The sequence below is a fragment of the Canis lupus genome, chromosome 14 (genome assembly GCF_011100685.1).
Source record: "Canis lupus familiaris isolate Mischka breed German Shepherd chromosome 14, alternate assembly UU_Cfam_GSD_1.0, whole genome shotgun sequence".
NCBI lineage: Eukaryota > Metazoa > Chordata > Mammalia > Carnivora > Canidae > Canis > Canis lupus.
Window position 1 is genome coordinate 5,926,045 of NC_049235.1, and position 22,188 is coordinate 5,948,232.

The following is a 22,188-nucleotide window of genomic DNA, read 5'->3' on the forward strand; positions in this document are numbered from 1 at the left end:
ATTTAAAATGCATTCTCTTAAAAATAAATAAAATAAAATAAAATAAAATACATTCTCTTGACAAAATTTTGTGTTTATAAAATGACCTTGGGCGTGCCTGGTTGGCTCACTCTGTTAGGCAATTTTGGCTTAAGTTGTGATTTTAGGGTTGTGGGGATCAAGCCCTGCGTCAGGCATTGTACTGAGCATGTAGCCTGCTTGAAATTCTCCTTCTCTTTAAAAAGAATGACCTTGAACTTGCAAACATGCTAAGGATATTGTTGCCAAAGAGATACAAATAGAGACCATGATTTTTATGTTAGGGTCCACATAAGCCAAATATGAAATAGAATTCCCAAGTTGAATGTAGTTTAAGGAGCGTTTGAAATAAGACTTGACACTTAAAAAAAGATTTTTATGTGTGCCCAACTCTAAGACACAAAGGCATACATAGAATTAAATAACGTAGGAGTTTTAAAAAGTCACCAAGGTATGAGAAGGGATAAAATAGAGCCTTGGGGGATACCTGGGTAGCTCAGTTGGGTGAGCATCTGACTCTTGGTTTCAGCTCAGGTCATGATCCCAGGGTCTTAGGATCGGCTCTGCATCAAGCTCTGCACTTAGCACAGAGTCTGCTTGTCTCTCTCCATCTGCTTCTCCCTCCACTTTCTCTCTGTCTCTCATAAATAAATAAATAAATACATACATAAATACATATATAATCTTTTTAAAAAATAGAGCTCCTGTGGCTTGGCAGTGTCGTCTTATTAGCCACCTTGGGGGATGATGAAAAAGTGAGCCCAAATAAGCCCCCAAGGAGGGACTTTCTACCCTTTAGTCCACCACATCAACTAAGGATGCTGCACTTTAATCTCAGGTACATGCTGGACTTTATCCTAAGATTTCATTTGGGGGAATAAAAGTGGTTCCAGTGCTTAATGTACAGTTTGAGAACTGCCGTCCTGACAGATCCTAATTTTCCTGTTAGACAAAATACCTGGAATGTCAAATAGCTAGATCAGCTTAGAGTAAAAAGTTGAAGGTATAAGGTCAGCTTTCTTACTGTCAGAAGTCAGAGTGCCTGGTCAACCTGAAACACAGAGGGTCACGCTGGAGAGCTTATTTCTAAGTGTGCTGTTTTCTGACAGGGGTCCCCCTATCCAGGAAATTTCCTTAGAAACTTCATGTGTATTGGAGGAAAAGGTAAAATTCTTTTTATTAAAGTAAAACAATTTTCACACTTGCTGGCGTTGTTCAAAAAACATTTATTTTACTGTTCATGTTACAATGATTGGACCCCCCCGCCCTGCCCCCAGCACTTTGGACTGAAGCAAGCTGACCAAAGTAGAGATACAGGTGGTTGAAAACTATTGTAAATATTCTGGAAGCTCCCACAATGTTAGGTTGGACAAAGAAGGTACCAAAAGCAAGAACTATGGAAAAATGGCATCATTTCAAATACATTTCTCAGTTTCCTTTTTAAAAAAATCTATTATGCAGGGGTGCCTGGTGACGGGGCTTGGTCAGTTGACTCTTGATTTCGGCTCAGGTCGTGATCTCAGGGTTGTGGCATTGAGCCCCAGCATCAGGGCTTCCCAGTGCTCAGCAGGGAGTCCACCTGAGTTTCTCTCCCTCTGCCATTCCCACTCGTGTGCAAATAAATAAATAATCTTTTTAAAAATCTATTATGTGGAGAAGATAATGGGGGTGGAGGTGGGCACTGGAGACCAATACGAAGTCCAGCTTAGAGAATGCATTGCTGGCATGTCCTTGCTATTAGATGTAGACTCTCGAATTTGTGTGTTTGTACCCTTTTTTTTTTTGTACACTTTTTTTTTTTAATTTTTTAAATTTTTATTTTATTTTTAATTTTAATTTTTTGTTTTTGTTTGTACCCTTCTGAAGAAGTCGTTTTTTGGTGAGACTTCTGAGGCAAACAAACTGATGGAAAGTTCTTGATCTGGTGCCTGGGACGTGGTAAGCAGTCAATAAACATATGTGTGTCCTCTCTCCTTCATTTTCTTCTCTTGTTATTAGCAGTGTATTTTTTGTTGTTTTCCAGTAGCAGCATCTTTTAACGTTAATGTTCATTTCAGCCTTGAGTACTGCATTTTTCAGGTTATGCAGCTAGAGCTTTTCTCTTTTAATGAGGTGATAGGTGGTGGGGGTGGTGGGGCGGGGCGTGGTCAGCTAAACCCAGACTGGCTCTCCTTCCCCTGGAATTAAAGCCACTAATTATTCTAAGGAGGCTTTCATGTTCTCATTGCTTCTGATTTCAACGGTAATCTGAGGGACAAAATAACTGAATAAGAAAAGAAAGTGGCCACCACTATAATCAGCTATTCAGTTCTATTGACAGGAAGAGTAGTTCTCAAACTTTAAAAGTATGTAAGACTAACCTAGAATCTAGTTAACATACAGATTCCTGGGCTATACCCCAGAAAGGCCTTTTTTTTTTTTTAAGGATTTCTTTATTTTTTAGAAAGGGTTAGGGGAGGGTCAGGGGCAGAGGGAGAGAGAGAATCCTAAGCAAAAACCTAGCTCAGGGCTCAGTCTCAGGACCCTGAGATCATGACCTGAGCTGAAATCAAGAGTCAGATACTCAACCGAGACATCCAAGCACCCTTACCCCAGGGAGTTCGAAGTCCAATCTCAGGTCATTCTAATGCACATGGCTCAAGGACTACATGCTGAAAACCCTAATTCTAGAAAGATTGGTTTACACCATTGCTTCATTATTCTTGGTTTTAATTTCTTGGTTGATCCTTATTAGTGTAGCACAAAGATTAAATTTGTGAGAATTCCCACTACTTCTTGGTAATTTTGAGCCTCCAAACCATGGCTCAGAATTCTTGACTTAAAAATAATGTGTACCATGCCTATACCTACATATAACTCATAAGCAGTCACAGAACATGAGAAACTTCGGCAGTGGTTTGAGATTAATTTGTAAATCACCAATGTTGACATAATAATTCTTTCTTTCGTTGGCATTGCCTAGTAGAAGAATCTCACTGTGGTTTGGTCTCCCTGTGGTTTCCGTAGTGTTAAAAGAAAATGTTACCGAAAAACGAACCCTATCTAGTTTTGACTGATTCTGGAGCTGTATGTCTGTAGTGTTTTCTGAGATGGGATATAAAAGAGGCATGCCCTGGAGGGGGCAAATCAGACTTCCACACGCTCTGCCTTCTGGTAACCAATAGCTGGCTCAGAACGTGGATATTACGATGTGCAGTTTCATTCATCAAGGGGATTTTCGGCTCCAGCAGCACACTGCTTTGAGTTTTGGGTGATTGCTTGGCTTTGGGCTTTGCGTTGACTCTGCAAAGAAACAAGTAGGTGCATCTGGCTTTTAGCAGAATTAATGGTGATTCAGGTAAGAATAAATTGGATAACTCATTCCTTTTTTTCCTTTGGGTGGATTTGAGGTTTTAGAAGAATTAGTCCTCTCTTTGAGAAGAGCTCAGAACTACGTGTCTTAAGTTTTTCCCTCTGAATTTCTTTATAGTGTTCTTCGGTGTATATCCTTTTAATGTGAAAATCCACCCGCTTCAAAACATAGTTTCATTTTCACATATTAAAGTGAGAATTCCGTTTTTCTTTCTGCGGATGAAATTTCTTTGAACGAAATAACTATAGTTGCTAAGATACTAATTACACAAAGCTTCCTGGTTTAGAGCTGAAGTCTTATATTTTTAGGAAGTATGCTTTAAAAGTTGGGCAGGGAGAAATCGATGTTTGCATCTGATTTATGAAACCATGATGTTAAATGTGTGTCAGATTTTTCCCTTTATTAAAGGCCAAATTCTGAGATCTACTGCTTAATGTGTTCTGACAGGAGGTCCCTGCTCCCTCCCTGCTGCCCTGCCTCTCCTCTCTCCCTGTTTTCTGGTGGTGGGATCTGCTCAGCTTCTTTGCTCAGGCGTGTGGTTTAGTCTGTGTACATTCAGTGCCGTGGCATTTTTCTTGAAAAAGTGACTAAGGCTTCTTGGATGAATTCTCTCTTTGAAAGAGGTGGTGGAATTGCATCAGAAAAGCATTTACAGTAAATGGCTCCCCCCCCTTCCTGTAATGACCACATGTGAAAGAATGCATTAATTCTTGTTTTGAGGAAATGAGAATTGTAGAGTTCTATGAAAAACCCCCTTTTTATTATTAATGACCAGATTTGAATGTTAAAGATTCTGAAATCCAAATCACTTTGTGCTGCGTAAATAAAGATAGAGTTTTTCACTCCATATTCTATATGGAGTAACCAATTATCTTGAATTCAAGAAGAGGAAATAATGTCGACTGTGGCTCTAGTTAATGGCATACGCCTAGCCTAAATTAATTTCTTCATAGTCATTTTCCACATCAAATGAATATATTTCTTAAGTATGTTGCTGATTTGTCCCTCAGGAGTTGATCCTCTGTGGTAAAACAGGAGAGCTAGAAGCCAGACGCCTGACTACCCACGCTCATCTAGCCCCAGGGGTCCTCACAGGAACAGTACCGCCCCCTAGGGGACATAATAGAAATGAGGTAGTGTTTGGTTCTATGGTGAAGGGTGGTGTTTTTGTTTTGTTTTGTTTTGTTTTTGTTTTTGTTTTTGTTTTTAGTGGTTGAGAGTCAGAGATTTTAGAATTGTCCTGTATCCCACATGATTTTCAACTGCCATTTTGGATATAAAAATCAGTTTATAATCATCTGATTGTAGGGCCCAACTCCATTTTATGTGAGAACACAAGTTAACTTTAACATACTTCTTTCATACACGAAATATACTCATTCTCCTCCTGTTGTCCACCCATATTGCCCCTATTTTGTTTTCCAGCACTTTCAAGATGGAAGGCTTCTTATTTGGCTTCTCGCAATCTAAGCTTACTCCTTATAAGTAAGTTACAAGCATCTATTTCATTACATAGTTAATTAGACCTAAAAATTATTTTTGTATTGAATATGCAGTGTTTTGTTATAAATTGGTTTTATTTTACTTTCTCCTTTATCTTACATTTAGAATACTATATTTATTTTTAAAAATTATATGTATACTAGTTACGATTTATTTTATTTTAGAGTAGTAATAAATAGGGCATTACAGAATTTTTGGTTCTAAAAACAGAGCTTTGGGACTAGTACAGTTTTGAACCAATACTCCATTCCCTCTCTACTTTTCAGAAAGGACAGTATCCAAGTCACCCAGATGGGAGGGATGTTTATGTTCTCTGTGAAGTTCACAGAGAAGATTGCACATGTACCTCATTAATATGTTTTAGTACCTTGAAGTGTTCATGTTTAGTTCTTCCTTAGTAATGCGTTCCAGGAGTCTTCATTATGTCACTGTAAAAACATGACCTTTGATTTCTCTCATTCTGCAGGAAAGGACAGACAGGTATTGAGAGAAGCTTACAGGTCATCTTGCAGGCTAGCGGAGGAGTTAAAAAGAGACTCAGGTTTTCTTGAACAGCAGGTCTTGGTATCCCTGTCTTCTTACTGTGAACATGTTCTACATCTGCAATTTTAACTTCAGACTGTTGTAAATATAGCGCATCTTAGATTAGGTATCGTCAGTGTGGTAGAATTACATCACTGGAATCACAGCTGTGAGGTTATGGTACCCAGGCGCATGCATGTGGTGTTCACTCAGACTTTGGAGGGCCACAGTTTTAATTTGGTAAATCTTTTTCTTGGATTGTTATTTCTTGTGGTATTTCGTTGTGTTGTTTTTCTTGTATGGATGTAATTATTGCTTCTTAAATATTTCTGGGGACACTAATTAGAGCTGTTTTTTGAATTCTTTCTAAAATATCTTTTCTCCCTTGAATTTTCTGTTTTTCCCAGGGTCTTTTTGTTGTTTATCTTAGTTTTCCACTTTGACGCTGTAGGCTTTCTTGAGTTGTATTTCCATCCTTGACTCTTCATTCGTGTAAAGACAAGGTGGCATGAAGGCTCACGGGGCTCTATGCATGTGGCGCATCCTGCCCTCATGTTGGGGAGCCACCGAGTGTCCGGGTGCAGAGGGCTTGACTTTGGTGTTCTCAGAACCATACTAACTGATCAGTCCTCACCAGACATTTTGTTTAGTTACTTTAGAGAATGAATTTTTAATTTTTAGTTTTTGCCTGGGGGGCCTCTCAGTTTTGTTTCTAATAAAGGCAGGAGTTAGACATGGAATGCATGATTGTTGATACTGGACTTTCCAGTTAATCTTCTCCTTTCTGCTGTTCTGACCATTTCTGTCCCACACTATACCTGCCTTTTCTGAGTCTAGAGCCTCTTTGGGGTTTCCCTGGGGAAGTCAATTTTCCTCCTCCTCAGTGGCAGTCCTGTCAGAGAACTTTTGGATCTGTCTGCCTGTGCTCAGCTTTTACAAGTCAGTAGTTCTGACTTTCAAACATTTGTTGAAATCTCTCAGGCTCCTGATAGTGTTTTTATTGTTGTGGGTGTATATCCTATTTTATATCTATATATAGATGGGGTCTGTATATAGTGGGGTCTTTCATGTGCCCTCACCACCATTTTGAAATGCTGTCTTAGTGTAGGTTACTGTAATAAAGTACCATAGACTGCATGGCTTACAGACAACAGAAGTTTATTCCTCACAGTTCTGGAGGCTGATTCATAGAGAGCTGTCTTCTTGCTGTGTCCTCTCATGGTGGAAGGGGTGAGGGAGCTCTGGGGTCTTTTTCATAAGCACACTAACCTCATTCCTCAGGGCTCCACCCTCATGACCTAAACACCTCCCAGAGGCCCCACCTCCTAATACCATTAGAGTACATACTTGGGGCCTATGAACATTCAGTTCCTAATGAATGGGAAGTTCTTGCATTTGTTGGTTTGTCAGAAGTATGTCTAGAGAATTAAATTAGCTCGGGAAAAGATATGATGGGGTTGCACAAGAACTACAATGGGTATTAGGGTTTGGGGAGGCTAATCCTTCAAATAACTTGGCTGGCTAGGAACAATGAGCTGATGTTATTACATAGATAATGCTTTCCCGCCATGGAGGCAAACCATTAATCACAAAGCCCTCTCAGGCTTTTCTAGCTTTGTTGCTTGAAGAAAAGATGCATCTTGTAAAACATTCAACTTAGGTATTAAAAAATATATGAGTAGTGATAGTTGTTCCTGATCTTAATACAAATGTAAATCTGAATAGGCTTACTTTTAAATTTCTTCTCTGCCCTTTGGTATAGGAGTTCCTGAGATAATCTCCTATTCCTTCATCTCTATAACTTACATTCCTTAGGGGATAGACCTCTACACTTCTCCCTTTTCTTGTAAGAAGCATCTCCTATTCTTCCCTCCCATTTTCTTTGTGAAAAAAATTCCAAAATCGTATTGATCATTCCTTTCTGGTATTTGTTGTGTAGTTCCTGAAAATGCATAGTACATACGATGAAGAGGGGAAATATTAGATGTTAACTAATGTGTCCTTTAACTTCCCTGATGCAAGTGGTATCCGTTTGGACTTAGAAGAAACTCTGAATTGATGTTTCTTGCTTTATCATTCCCTCATTTTATTTGGAAAAAAATAGCCATTTTCTTGTGAAAAATCCCTGGAGATCTTCTCCCAGAGGTCCTCCATAGTTAGGGACAGGTGCCTCGACATGACTGAACTGGAAACAGAATCTTCTCAGACCTATCTGATCTCTGGTTTGGTGCCAGAAGCCCCAAATCTATCTCTAGAATTTGCAAAGTAGTACAGTTGGATATTAATTATTCTTTGTGCAATGGCATAGAGGTACCTGAAGATCCTAAAGGTCCTTTGGTGTCTGACTTCTGTTTCCTGTAAGTTGTTTACCAGCTGAGAGCCTTTTGGACTTCTGGATACAAGAGCAAGCCATCTGAGGCCATGCCCCCCGGAAGCAGATACAGAAAATACTGAACTGTCCTGAGCTCCCAGGCAAGCAGGACATGCTTCTAATTTTATTTCTGCTATTGGCTAGAACAATTATCATCAGCCTGTTCTAGGTACCTTTCTTCCCGTATTTACTTTCTTCCATCTATCCTCTGTAACCTTCGGGAGGTGAGGAATGTGTTGAATACAGGTTATCAGTAGTATACTGAAAAATGATAAACCTAAAAATGACATTCTGTGAGCTTTTAGAACACTCTTACACTGGTTTTGGAACCTGGAATGTTAATTGGCTATTACCATTGGATGAGAGGAAACCTAGCGAGTTCCTTCTTTTCCCTTGGAGATAATACCTTGTATAGGTGTCCCAAAGAAATGAGAGCCAGGGATCCCTGGGTGGCTCAGTTTAGTGCCTGCCTTCGGCCCAGGGCTTGATCCTGGAGTCCCGGGATCGAGTCCCACATCATGCTTGCTTCTCCCTCTGCCTGTCTCTCTCTCTCTCTCTCTCTTTTCTCTCTCTATACCTCTCGTGAATAAATAAAATAAAATAAAAAAAGAAATGAGACAACCATGATAGCTGTCAGACTGGTTGTTTATTATTGATAGTAGTTCAGGTACAGTCTCCTTTTGGTGGGGCCAGGGGTTGCAAATCAAATCACATTCTTCAGGAGGACTTGAGGATAAGAAGACATTTAGGGAGCCCTACCAACCCTCTCTACCACTTTTATTCGAGAGAGGGGTTGGGTGGTAGGGGCAGAGGGAGAGGAAGAGAGAATCTTAGGCTCCATGTGGAGCCTGATGCGGGCTCAATTTCAGAACCCCAAGATCACGACCCGAGCTGACATCAACAGTTAGATGCTTAACCAGCTGCATCAGGGAGGCACCGCCAAACCTCCTTTTTAATAGATGTAAAATTTACATGTGGTGGAACACACCAATGTCAGGTATACTCACATAACCAAACTGCAGTTAACATATAGAACATGTCTGCCATCCGGGTTCTCTCATGCCCCCCATCCAGGGCAAATGCTTTCTGATTTCTGTCACTATAGAATTTTTTTTTCCTGTTCTTGACCTTCATATAGATGGGATCATAGAGCATGTACTCTCTCAGTTTGGCCTTTCACCCCAGTTCTGTGTTGTGTATTGGGTGTTCATTCTTTCTATACTGCTGGGTGGCATTCTGTTATATGAATAGACCCAATTTATCACTCCATTTTCCCATTGACAGACATTTGGGTTGCCTTCATCTTTTTGGCTGTTGTGAATATTAAGGTGCTGGGAGCATGTTCTCCCTCACTCACATCCTGTTTTAGATTTAGGCTTGATTGGCTGGGCCATCCCAGATGTGCATCCTTATCTTTATGAGAAACTTCCAAGCAGTTTTCCAAAGTAATTGCCATTTGACACTCCAGCCAGCAGTGGATGAGAGTTCTAGGTTCTCTAATTCCTTCTCAGTAGTTGTATGTTACTGGTTTTTCTGGTTTTGGCCTTTATTCTGGATATGAAGTGGTTTCTCATTGTGATTTTTAATTTGTATTTCCTTGATGACTAACATGTTCTTACTGGACATTTGTAGATCCTCCTTTTTGGAGTATCTATTTCATATTGTACCCATTTTTAAATTTTTGTGGGGGTCATTTTTATTTTGCATTGTTTTTCTTACTGTTATTCATTTGTAGATTTTATATATATAAAAACCTGGAGATCTATATTTACAACAGTCTGAAGTTAAAATTGCAGATGTAGAACATGTTCACAGTAAGAAGACAGGGATACCAAGACCTGCTGTTCAAGAAAACCTGAGTCTCTTTTTAACTCCTCCGCTAGCCTGCAAGATGACCTGTATTTGTATCTGTATCCCCCTTATCTCAGAAAATTGTGATGCAATTATATTCTCCAGTCTGTAGCTTACCTTTTATATTCTTAAAAATGTCTTGATGAGCAGAAGATTTTTTTAAAAAGACTTAATCTATTTATTTAAAAGAGATAAGGGGCAGAGGGAGAGAAGCAGACTCCCTGGTGAGCTGGGAGCCCAACGCAGGACTGGATCTGAGGATCCTGAGATCCTGACCTGAGCTGAAATCAGAGTTGGATGCTTAACCCACTGAGCCACCCAGATGCCCCTGTTGAGCAGATGATTTTAATTCTGAAGTCACTTAATTAATCAAAATTTCCTTCTATATTATCTGTACTTACTGTCTTCTAAGTACTCTGCCTTCCCAAGATTGTAAAGATATCCTTCTGTGTTTTCTTTTAGAGATCTTATGTTTTAAACTTTTGTGCTTTGGTCTACGAGCCATCATAGATCAATTTTTTGTGTATCAGGTAAGATAGAGGTGAAGGGTAATTTTTTTGCGTGTTTCCCCAGTTGTTCCGGTATGATTTGTTGAAAAGACTTTCCTCGTTGAATTGTTTTAGCACCTTTGTTGAAATCAGTCGTCCATATATGTGTTGGTCTGGTTCAGAGGAAACTGAAGAATGTTTGTGTAGACCACATGTGGCATGCACTTAAGTCTAGGAAATGAATTCATATTGGTTAGCTTTAATAAACCTCAAGCGGCTGGCAGTCTTGGACTTCTATATCATGGAACATTTGCATCAAAAGTCACTGACAGACACTGTATGAGGGCCATTTTTTGCGTGCTAACCCAGCTGAGGCTTACAGAAGTCCCAGCATTCCCATTAAATATAATGCTCTTATCTACAAAGAAATAATTCTATCAAATCTGTGAGATCCAGCCTCAGCCTGCAGGCAACTTCACAGAGAACTAAACAGTGATTTTTTCTGGTTTGAAAACGATACGCATGGATTCAATATGACTGATTTGGAACTCATAAATTAAGTGTGGGTCAGACTAAAAAAAATATTACTCTTTTTTAAGATTTTATTTTATTTGAGAGAGAGTGTGCAGTAGCAGCAGGAGGGGTGGAAGGTGAAGGAGAAGCAGACTCCCCCTACTGAGCAGAGAACCCGATATGGGACTCCATCCCTGGACCTTGGAATCCTGACCTGAGCCGAAGGCATGTGCTTAACCAACTGAGCCACGCAGGCACCTCTAAAAAGTACTATTCGTAAAGGAACTATTTCATAATGTAGAGAAGCTTGTGGAGAAAAGTTTGTTTTAATAACTTGTGCACACTGTACACAAAAATAGGTTTGCTGACTTGAAACAAATCTTGCCTACGAGTAGAATCTCTACTTGGCAAGATTTTGGTAAACAATTTTTACATAGTAAGGGCACCTGGGTGCCTCAGTCAGCCTTCGGCTCAGGCCATGATCTCAGGGTTCCTGAATTGAGCCCCATGTCGGGCTCCCTGCTCAGCAGCAGAGTGCCTGCTTCTCCCTCTCCTTCTGCCTCTTCCCCTGCTTGTGTGCTCTTGCTCTCAAATAAATTAATTTTAAAGCTAAAAAAAAGTGGTTTTTTTTAAAGATTTTATTTATTTATTCATGAGAGACAGAGAGAGAGAGAGAAAGAGAGAGAGAGAGAGGCAGAGACACAGGCAGAGGGAGAAGCAGGCTCCATGCAGGGAGCCTGATGTGGGACTCAATCCCAGGTCTCCAGGATCACGTCCTGGGCCAAAGGCAGGTGCCAAACCGCCGAGCTACCCAGGGATTCCACCCCTCCCCCCCAAAAAAAACAGTTTTGCAGTAGCTGAGTTCAGGACCTTGATGCTGGCCTGTCTGGGTTGGGATACCAGCTCTCCTAGTCCTTTCAGGCAAAGGACTTGACGCCTCTGTGCTTTGCCCTGAAAACCCAGAGAATAAGAGTATCGGAAGGAAGTATAGGTTTAGAGCAGTGCCAGGTCATAGTGAGCACTAAGGAACTTTTGGCCAGCAGTAACATTATATTACTTTCATGATGAAAATACGCACGAATAGGATTTTTTTTTTTTTTTTTTTTTAAGAAAGAAAAGCCAGAAAGCAAAAGTAGATTCCATTATCCTGTGATGATTCAGGTACCTCCCTATTCATAAGAGAGACTTCCCAGTTGGTTGGCTTGGTTAGATTTTACTGTTAATTCCCTTTCTCCCCCAAAAGGGTGTAGAACTAACGGATTTTCTTTTGAGCTCCTTGGGAGATATATGCCCCAAAATACAAGAGGCACTTTATGCTAATTCCTAGAATTACTTTTGTCTCTGTAAAAAGATTTTATAAGGAAAGATATTCTTTTAAGTTCATGTCTTCACCTCTTGCTTTGCTCAGGTAACTCAAGTAAAACACATCCACTCACTCACTCAACATACCACCTTCCCTAGCCTATGTTTGGACTTGTACGGTTGTGCTCAGCTCCTGGCCCCTGTTTTTGCTTTCTCTAGTGATTTCCTGGCCAGAGCAAGAACTAGAGCCGAGTATGGGAAAAGTGGCCACGACAGGCCTTTCTGCCCACTAGTCTTCCCCGAAGGACTTTGGAAGGAGGGACGTGTCTGACCGTCACTGTAACCCTGTGTGCACATGTAGAAGGGTTGATGATACCCAAAAGCAAAACCCAGCTCAGGCCAAACATGAAGGTTGCTAATGCACTGTTGATGATGTAATTCCAGGTGAAATAACGATGTTTTGGTTACACATACAAACCAAGTTCGCCCATAGAAAGAAATAGGAACTTCCTACACATCGTCACAGGATGGCCATCATAGGCTGTGTGAAGTGTTTGTCTTTGTTGTACATACGTGGTTAAGGCCTGAGAAGCATTGACATTATTACAAGCTGACTTACCTGATCTTACAGTATTGAAGACAAGACTTCTCACGAGGTCTGCTCAAAGTAACTGAGTTTTTATGTTCTCCGTATTGTTGGGTAAATGCCACAGGTGCAGAGTTCTGGCCTGAGGCTCTCCTGAGTTGACATATGGGAGAAACACATTCCAGAAAGTAACTTGTCCTCCCTGCCATCCTAGCCCTGTCTCGTCCCCCAGCAGCTCCTGCACTCACTGCTTGTTTACTCCCCCACCCCACTTCCTTTTCTCTGTAGCTGCAACCCCTCCCGCGTCACAAAGCATAAAGAAGCCAGAGGTGAGCTCACTTGGGTTCCTGCCCTGTCCACACACTTCGTCTGTGCCAGCCTTGAACAGCTTGCTTCCTCTTGCAATGGGAGAGGGGTCAGTCCTCATGCCCACGGCTCCGGATACCAGCCCCCGGGCCCCCCTCACCTTCTCAGAGCCAATCTTTCTCGATACCTGCCATTCACTTCTCCCTGTGTGCATTTAACCCTCTACATGTCTTACTGATTAAACACACACACGTATGCCTTACTAATAAAACACACACACACTTGATTCCCCTCTCCATTCACTTCTCCTGCCAGGGCCAGACTTTGTGGAAAAATTGCCATATATGTTGCCTCTCCTCCCTCATTCCTGCCCCCTCCTTGGGTACTCCAGGCTAGCTTTTGTACCCATTACTAAACTGGTACTGCTCTGGCCAAAGCCAGTGGTCCCCTTCCTATCCTGCTGTTGCCACGTGGATCAGCTGTGTCTGGATTCTTAGCTGACCTCACAGCAGTGTCCCCCACTCTGGCCTCCAGGACCTTTGCTGCCCCTTTGGCTTATCCTGCTTGTTGCCCTTTGCAGGTTCTTTTTTTCTATCTCCAAGTTCCATGCTTTGTATTCGAATGCCACTGGATACTTCCACTTTGATATCTTGACTGGTACCTCATATCCAAACCAATGCGAGTTACTCAGGCTTGAAACCTGTGACCTCCTGACAAATCCTTCTTTCCTCCTCCCCTTCAAAATCCACAAAAAAAACAAATCTGGTCAAGATCTCAAATCCATCTGCTCTGTCTCCAGTGTGTCCCTGCTAATTTCATCACCTTCAACCACAGCTGCTGCCTTAGCGCCCTCTCCCTACAATGGCCAGTCTCCCCGGGTCTGTTCTACATGCGTGCACCTCCCTGACAGCATCCAGAGTGATGCTCCTAAAAAGCATCCACGTCGTGTCACTTTTCTACCTGAACTCTTGCCCATTTCTGTAATCTCTAGTCCCCAAATTGGTGCCTCCGTGGTTGTGTTTTCACCCCATGCATAAAGAAGTGATCAAATCTCTGTGACTGATGCAGAGATGGAGAAGAGAGTACTTCCTACTCCACATGGCAGAACTTAATGAAGACCTGCGCTGGACTCAGTCCTGCCACCCCCCGCCCTGAGATTCCTGAGGGCTCCCTGCCCTCCACCCTTCCCCCACTCACCTGTCCCTGCTTCCCAGCCCCTGCCACTTCCACCTGTAGATCTCTTGCTCTGTTTGTCCTACTTATCTTACTCAGAGCAGCCTCTCGCTTTGCTGAATGTTCTGGTCAACGTTGCATCCCCATCTTGTCTCAGATTGGGTTCTCCTCAAAGCAGATTTTTTTTTTTTTTTTTTTTTTTTAAGCAGATTCTGAATAAGGGCACAGGTAGGTCCGACCCAACTGTGTGAGAGCTGTGCGACTCTGTGTGAGAGCTGTGCGACTGCTCTGTGCCTCCGTTTTTCATCTTTAAGATCCTACTCTGTAAGATTGTAGTGAAAGTTAATTAGTTCGTAGAAAGTGCCTAAAACTGTTTGACCCATAGTGGTTATCAATCAAGCTTGCCACAATGATATCATAGTGTCTGTTATCAAAAGTGTCACTTCTTACAGATTTCCATTCCTGTAGACCAGATTGGAGCCCCCTCTGTGAGTACCAGTGGCATCCTGTGCCTCCTTTAAATCATAATTGCTAATCCAATGAAGGAATGGTGGTGACCTCCTGCTCACTGTCCAGATTAGCCCAGTATACCGTACCTAGCCTTATATATAATATGCAATATGTACTGTGTACTCAGTTTTTTTAACAGACTTAAAAAATGATTTATAGAAAGAGCATTCCAATATTCTTATCTTTAATAAGGCATTCGTTAAAAAATAAGACATAACAGGGGTGCCTGGGTGGTACAGTTGGTTAAGCCTCCAACACTTGGTTCCAGCTCAGGTCATGATCACAGGGTTGTGAGATCAAGCCCTCTATTGGGCTCCACGCTCAGCATGGAGTCTGTTTGTGATTCTCTCCCTCTCCTTCTGCCTTTCACACTCATTCTCTCTCTCTCTCAAATAAATAAATCTTTAAAAAAATAATAAATAACACAAAAACAAACCATACCCATGCTCTAGGAGTTTGTGTCTTTAAATCCAGCATTACTGAGTGAGCCCGGGCAAGCTCTCTGGATGTCTGTGTCTCTGAAATAGCTTTACCTAAAGGCCTTTGTTCAACTCCAGAATTCTTCAGTTTGGTTCTTTTTTTTTTTTTTTTTTTCAAGATTTAATTTATTATTTTTTTTGAGAGACACACAGAGGCAGACACATATGCAAAGAGAGAAGAAGGCTCCGGGGAGCCTGATGTGGGACTCGATCCTGGGACCCCAGGATCATGGCCTGAGCCAAAGGCAAATGGTCAACCACTGAGCCACCCAGGAGGGGCCCCCAGATCGGTTCTTCAAACATTAGTTTGCAATAAAGAATAGAGTATGTTTCTAGGCTACTCAGAGTTTCCCTCATAGCTGTGTTCTTTCCTGTTAAATGATGAGAGACGTCACCATGTTGCTTGGGCTTGCAGGTTCTTTCCTTGTTGTAGGGAATTTTTCAAACTGGCTATAATGAGAGGGTCTCAAAAAACCGCAGAGAGGTCTGGTATGTTCTCTTCAAGTTACACATGATGTCCCTTCTAATTCTCAGTTTTGATTTTCTGTGTTGCTGAACTGACTTCTGTAATTACAGTTCAAGAATCTAATATCAGAAATAAGATCTCTTTTATTTTGATACCTGCACCCTTGACATGTCAAATCAGAATCCTTTAACCTTTCTTTCATGCCAAATAAAAAGCCTTCTTCAGGACTTAAAATTCTAATGATTTTTTTCTCTCAAGTATAAATGTATATGCATGGATAATTATTAATTGTAAAATGCAGTGTAAGATTTACCAGTCTTCACCATTTAGAAGTGTACCAGTGAGTGGCATTGAGTACATTCACATTATTGAATGGTTGTCACCACTGTCCATACCCGGGGTCCTTTGATCTTGCAAGACTGAAATGCCACACATATTAAACACCAGCTGTTTGCTTCCCTTCCCCCAGCCCCTGTCTCTATGGATTCCCTACTCTATGTACCTCCTATAAGCAGATTCAGACAATATTTGTCCTTTTGTGACTGGTTTATTTCTCTTCGCATAATATCCTCATGGTTCAAGCTTATTGTAGCATGTGTCAGAATTTCCTTACTTTTTAGAGCTGAATAATATTTTATTATATTTATATACCACGTGTTGTTTATCCATTCATTTGTGGATAGGCACTTGGTTGCATCCACTTTTTGTCTATTATGAATGATGGTGTATGAACGTAGATATACATGTATCTCTTCGAGACCCTTTGAATTATTTTGGACCTAATGATTTCTTGAACCTTCGGTCTTTACGTTTCTGTTGTTTTCTTGGACTCCTACCTTCATGGACTTCCTGCCACTAATTACCTCTCTCCCATTGAACTTCTTCACTATTTTCCAAATAATGTCTTGCTGTTGAGATCGTCATACTTCAGTATGACCCTCACAGACCTATTAAATGGAGAAAACAGTTTGACAACTAAGAAGTAGGATTTGTTCCTGTTTTCTGAAGGATGGGCCACTGGGTTCTTGAATTGAAAAAGATAAAATTTCCTTAGTCATAGGACAGATTTGGGGGACTATAGATCTTCTGTATTTTGAAATTTAACTGTTTAATAGTAGTGTCTCCTTGATCTATCAGTCCTATAGTTATGATATTGATGTTTATTTATTGTCATAAAAATGATAAGGACAATGGTAGAAAACATGCAAGGTATGGAAAAATATCACACACAGTACCACTACTGAAAGGTAATCATTTTTAACAATCTTGTTGCATATTGTGCATGTCTTTTTAATGTGAGTTTTTGCATATTTAAGATCATATTATTTTGTATTTCTTTTTTGCACCTAATAAAGTATAAACATTCTCAGGGCACCTGGGTGGCACAGTTGGTGAAGTGTCCAACTCTTGGATTCGGCTCAGGTCATGATCTTGGGATCGTAAGATTGAGCTCTCTGTGTCAGGCTCTGTGCTCAGCGTGGAGTCGGCTTGAGAATTCTCTCTGTCTCTCTGTCTCTCTCTGTCTCTCTCTCTTCCCCCTACCCCCCACCCCTCACCCTGCTCATGCATACACACGCTGGCGCTCTCTCTCAAATAAATTAAATCTTAAAAGATAAAGTATAAGCATTCTCTTGTTAAAAAGATCTTTGCAAATATTTTAATTATTCTATATGACTGAAAAATACTTACAGGACGTTCATTAGTTTAAGAAACATTTTCCCAGTTTTAAAAACAAGGTTTCCTTTAGAAAATGTGATATCTCAATATCTCAATATTATGAAGAAGTTATGAAAAATCTAAATTCTCTGCCCCTTCTTGAGCTTTTTAAATTTTTTCCAGTATGTTTTGGAGATCAGCTTTTGTACTCCTCATTTGTCTCTGCCTCCCTCCTTCTCCCCTTCCTTTCTTACATACCAACATTGATACCATATTCATACACATCTTTATATCCAGCATTTTCACCCAGCATCATATCTTGTGTTAAGTATTCTCCATTAAACACATGAATTTAGTCTTATTTACTTAGTCTTATGCTTCCTTCCACTTCTGGATATTTAATAGCAATTTTAGGTTATTGTAAGTGTGTCCTTGTACAGTTATCTTTCTGTGTATCTGTGATTGTTTCTTGAGGTGATATTTATAGACCTGCTATGAGTCAGAACAGTCTTAAGGCTTATAAAAAGATATTGCTGGTTTCCTGAACTGATGGCCTCACCTCACTCCACTAGCTTACTCACTTTGTTCTCCATCTTTGTGAATTTGATGCCTAAAAAAAAGTCTTGGTGTTTGCTAGTGAAATTCAACACTTTTTCACATTAATTGGCCTTTTGTATTTTGGAGTGCATAATGGTCTGTTAATGGCTTTTACCTTTTACCTTTATAAATAATAAAAAGTTTATTACCGTGTTGCAAGTATTTTATTTTTTTCTTTACCTTTCACTTCAGCTGCTTTTGGATATACAAAACATACCTGTTTACATAAGTGTAAACATTTTAACGGAGTCAGATTGATTCCCATTATGTAACCTTTTGTTACCTTTTTCATTACTCCCTTTCCTATCTTTGATTCAGAAATATTTCCTTCTAATTGTATTCTTTTTTCCCTCCATTTACATTTAACTCTTTAATCTTCACAGAATTAATTTTGGTGAAGGTTATAAAGCAGGAACTAATTTTAGTTTTTCTAGAATATTCTCTTATTCATCTTTGTCCAAAATCCCAGGGAAGCTGAGATATGAACCAAAACAAATGTTTTTTCTTATTTTAGTGTCTTGATTTTCCCACTGGAGAAAAATGAGGAGGCTCTGATAGGTGGAAGTGCAGAGCCAGGAAGAGGGACTAGCACCATCTCTCAGAACTTAACCCCTCATCCCAGAACCTGCCCTGTCTCTTTCCAGCTCAGGAAGTATGATGCTCAGCACAGACCAATGGAGGACCCAAATAGCAGCAGTAACAAGGGTCAGGAGGCCTGTGCGTTAGGGACTAAGTGGTCCAGAGTGAGCCCCTCTAAGTCTTGACCCTACTTCAGTTATTCACAGTGAAGATAAGCCACCAGGGCTCTGATCTTTGGAGATTACTTGAACCTTTAGATTACAGATGGGAGGCAGCGTGTAGTGAAAAAGAGCCCTAGCCTGAGAAAGTCAGAAATCTTGGGTCCAGGGATCCCTGGGTGGCGCAGCGGTTTGGCGCCTGCCTTTGGCCCAGGGCGCGATCCTGGAGACCCGGGATCGAGTCCCACGTCGGGCTCCCGGTGCATGGAGCCTGCTTCTCTCTCTGCCTGTGTCTCTGCCTCTCTGTCTCTCTCTGTGTGACTATCATGAATAAAAAAAAAAAAAAAAAAGAAATCTTGGGTCCAGTTTCAGCTGCCAGTCAATCATCTGTGTGCAACATTAAGTCTCTTAACTTCTCTAATTTCCTGACTTATAGACTTACGGATTTGAGTTGTATATTCTCTGAGGTTTAGTCTCAATAAATTATGGTCTAGGCAAGTGGCAGGGCTAGTTTGTGCTGTAAATCTTTTGGGGGATATTTCTTGGTAACTATATCAACTTTCCTTAATTCAGGATGATAGCAAGTTCAGTAAGGCGATCACAATGTCATTTAATACTGTACCTTGGAGAATTGATGTTTCTTACCTTTTAATCTGCCTCAAGCTTCCCTTCAGAAAGACTTCTGTTGTTCCTAATAATTTCTTCTTTTGCCCAGCAGTCTTTTATGTTTAAGAATTAAAGAAAGAAAGAAAAAAAAAGAATTAAAGATGAGCGAGTAATCAAGCAGTACCCAGAGCTTATCCTGCCACTTGCCCAGAGCTGTGGTATAAATTTTTCTGAAAAACTGAAATAAAAATGTGAAAAAGCATTTTGTAAATGGCAAAACATTAAAGTGATAAAAGTAACGTCGATGAGATACAAATACCTACTCTCAACCATGTTCATTGTTTATTATAGGTATTAATAAATTATTAACATCAGTAACAAAATACATTGAGAAACAACCACAGGCCAAACCTTTCCAATTTCAAGTATCTTTACATTAACATACTCCGTTTTAGAGAGGTAGCACAGAGAAAATGTCTTAAGTAGTTTTTGTAACAAGTCATCTCTCAGTTGATTACTGTCATGAATGTTTTTTAACATTCGTCTTCCACTTTTTGATTTCCAGAGCAAATGAACATGGTCTGATGTCTGTGGCGTGATGTATTTAACACAAAAGAATAATTCAGATACTATTTTCATGATTATCTTTTACTAGTTTGTATCCACAGATGAACATTTCAATGCATTGACGTTTGCCTCTTGAGAATGTATTTGCTATGATAAAATATAGTGGCCACTTCAAATCTGTAGAACTTGGGTGGAGGCTGGATAAATCTGAACAGTTTCCTCGTTTGTGCTTCAGGAATGCACAGCTCTATATATTAAATAAAGCATAAGTATGTATACGTAGCTGCAACTGATGTTTTGTTTGATTACAATTACTATTGCCTGATCTTCAAATAACTTCGAAAAATATCCTTTCAAATAAACCTTGAGTTTTAGAATATAATCTTCACAGAAACTGTCGCCTTATTAATTAAACCTTCACTTCTTCCTGTGAATTGCTTTGATCTCATAATATTTTTTAAAATGTCCTGAGGGCTTATTTCCAAGGCTTCCAAACAAATTATTATTTCTCAAAAGCCAATACTATATTCATGACTCAGTGAATCCTAAAGACAGTATTTTTAAAAACTCTGTTAAGCTTATTTTTCTTAGTGTGCTAGTCTACTACATAATTTTCTTTGCTGTGGGTCACATGATCCTTCCCGTCTGTAACACACGCACTTAAAATGTTCACTTCCTGATTGAGCCATCAAGATTACGTAAAATATAAATCGGTCCAAAATACCTAAAAGCAGGAATTTTAAGGGGGGCGGGAATACTGTTTTCTTTTTCTGTTTCGTTATTGATACCTAAAAAATCAGAGTGAGTGTGTGCCTGCCCATTTGTACTTGGAAACGAGATGGTTAGGGATTTTTTTTTTGTCCCCTCCCTTTCAGATTGAATCAGACTTTGCTTTCATTATAAAAAATAATGTAACAACTAGATAGACTGTGGGAGTGGTAGAGTTCCAGGACTGAATTCAAAATGGTTCCGATTACTGAGAGAGCTGTTGGTTTACTTATTACTGTTTTCATGATCTGAATGAAGAGTGCAGCATCTCTCAAAAGGTAACAGACGATCTGATATTTCAGAATTGTAAATGGCCATTTAGCCTTTCTGCTGCCTGCTATAAGTGAAAGTAATTTCTCGCAGGCTGGATGACACTTGTTTTATCATGGATCTTAAAATCCTTCACATTTTCTCAAAGCAGTTTTGAAGTTGTCATAGTAACAGCATGACATTTGGAGGGGCTTTTAAGTCTTTAGCAAGAGTTAATTAATTTTATTAACTCTGGATGTTTTTCTCTCCTATGTCTGTCTGACAAACAAGGGCCATAATTGCTCAAATATCTATTTTTCATGTTCCTTATTTCTTGGTGACTACAGTTTGAGGACTTGGTGTTTTGTTAAGTTGTTTCAGGAAAAGAAGAATATTATCAATTGGTTTCAGATAGGTTAACTTGGGTTTTTAGTTAGTCTGTAAAATTGCACTGCCGTTATAGCACCAGAATTGAGTTTTATTTAAAGAGGTGGATTATGGGAGATGTTCCTCAAAATTTAATGGTTCCTCAAAATTTAATTGCTCCAGGGATTACTACTATTCTTTGATTTGATTTGGATATATCCAGAATAAGAGTTGGGGAACTTGAAGGGGAATGTGTCAGACTCACAGGAGGAAATGATTTCTTTAAAAATACAACATTCAAATACAATACCAAAAGCATATTCCACAAATTTTAAAAAATGGAATAATAGGACTTTGTCAAAATTTCAAATGCAGTAGTCTTTGAAACTCTTAAAATTTAGTAAAATAAACTATCCTCTAGGAAAGTTTGTGAGAATCTTCTTTGGGAGAAAGTAGGTCGGGATCTTCTGTTCATAAAGCTCTGTGGCAGAAATTCTTGCCAATACGGTGATTGGTGACAGAGGAAGCTCCTCTCTTGGGCAGGCAAAGGGGTCAGAAGAAAGAATGATCCGTACTAGGTCTGGATTCTGGGACTTTAAAAAGTATCAGATGTTCAAGGCTTTTGCTTTCTTATAAAAGTGATCAGAGAGGTGACACATAGAAAAGATATCATCTGAGTTTCGGGGCTTTAATGCTAACGCCAGTACCCTTACTGTTCTGGGAGAGGATTTGTTCAACTGGGGACGATTGAAGACCATCCAGGTAGCTCCACGTGCAGCCAACAGCAGTAAAGGTGCTAATGCGTGTCCAGTGACGTCAGGAGTTACGAATTGGTGGTTTCAAAACCCTGCAGTAAACAAGGTCAAAGTGCCCCGTTTTGCTGGAAGGTTTGTTTTTATGAGTTGGACAGTATGTGGATGAAGTAATTTTTCAAAACAAACTGAATTTATATGCTTTCTGTTTGTTTGTTTTACATTTTTGGGTTTTAAGAAATTAAGCAGATGAGATTTAGTAAGGTTAACATTTTTAAGCAGAATTATAATTTTTCTTTGTTTTTAGTTTTCACAGGAAGTGAAAATAATTCTGATTCAGGGAATTTTTTTTTTTATGCTTTTATTTATTTATTCATTAGAGGGACAGAGAGAGGCAGAGACACGGCAGAGGGAGAAGCAGGCTCCCTTTAGGGACCCCGATTTGGGACT